Raw genomic sequence first — 1,071 nt, 5'->3', positions numbered from 1 at the left:
GCAGGTTGTCAATGAGTCTTCCTCCAATCCTGATGCCACGTTCTTTTTCATACAGTCCAGTTTCTCGGATTATTTGCCCAGCATATGGATTGAATAAGTATGGTGAAAGGATACAACCTTGATGCACTCCCTTCCTGATTTTTTAAACTATGCAGTATCCCCTTGTTCTGTTCGAACGACGGCCTCCTGGTCTATGTATAGGTGCCTCATGAGCATAATTAAGTGTTCTGGAATTCCTATTTTTCTCATTGTTATCCACAATTTGTTATGACCCACAAAATCAAATGCTTTTGCATAGCCAATAAAACTGAAGTAAATATCTTTCTGGTGTTCTTTGCTTCAGCCAAGATCCATCTGACATCAGCAATGATATCCCTCATTCCACATCCTCTTCTGAATCCAGTTTTCATTTCTGGAAATTCTCTTGTCAATATACTGCTGCAACTGTTTTTGATTTTTCTTCAGCAAGATTTTACTTACATGTGATATTAATGATATTGTTAGATAATTTCCACATTCTGTGGGATCCCTTTTCTTTGGAATGGTTACAAACATGGGTCTCTTCTAGTCCATTGACCACCAGTAACTGTCTTCCAAATTTCTTGGCATAGATGAGTGAGTGCCTCTAGCGCAGCATCCATTTGTTGAAACATCTCAATGGATATTCTGTCAATTCCTGGAGCCTTGTTCTTTGCCAATGCATTCAGTGCAGCTTCAACTTCTTCTTTCAATACCATTGGTTCTTGATCATATGTCACCACCTGAAATGGATGAACATCAACCAGTTCTTTTTGGTACAGTGACTCTGTGTATTCCTTCTATCTTCTTTTGATGTTTCCTGCATCATTCAGTATTTTGCCCATAAAATATTCCAATATTATAACTCAAAGCTTAAATTTTTCCTTCGGTTCTTTCAGCTTGAGAAATGCTGAACATATTCTTCCTTTTTGTTTTTCTAATTCCAGGTCTTTGCACATTTCATTATAATAATTGACTTTGTTTTCTTGAGCTGCTCTTTGAAATCTTTTCATTTCTTTAATCTGCTTTAGCTACTCTCCATTCAAGGGCAAG

This window comes from Orycteropus afer, unplaced genomic scaffold (genome assembly GCF_000298275.1).
Source record: "Orycteropus afer afer isolate SDZICR_OR568_19922 unplaced genomic scaffold, OryAfe1.0 scaffold00104, whole genome shotgun sequence".
In the NCBI taxonomy this organism is placed as follows: domain Eukaryota; kingdom Metazoa; phylum Chordata; class Mammalia; order Tubulidentata; family Orycteropodidae; genus Orycteropus; species Orycteropus afer.
This window is presented reverse-complemented; position numbering follows the sequence as displayed.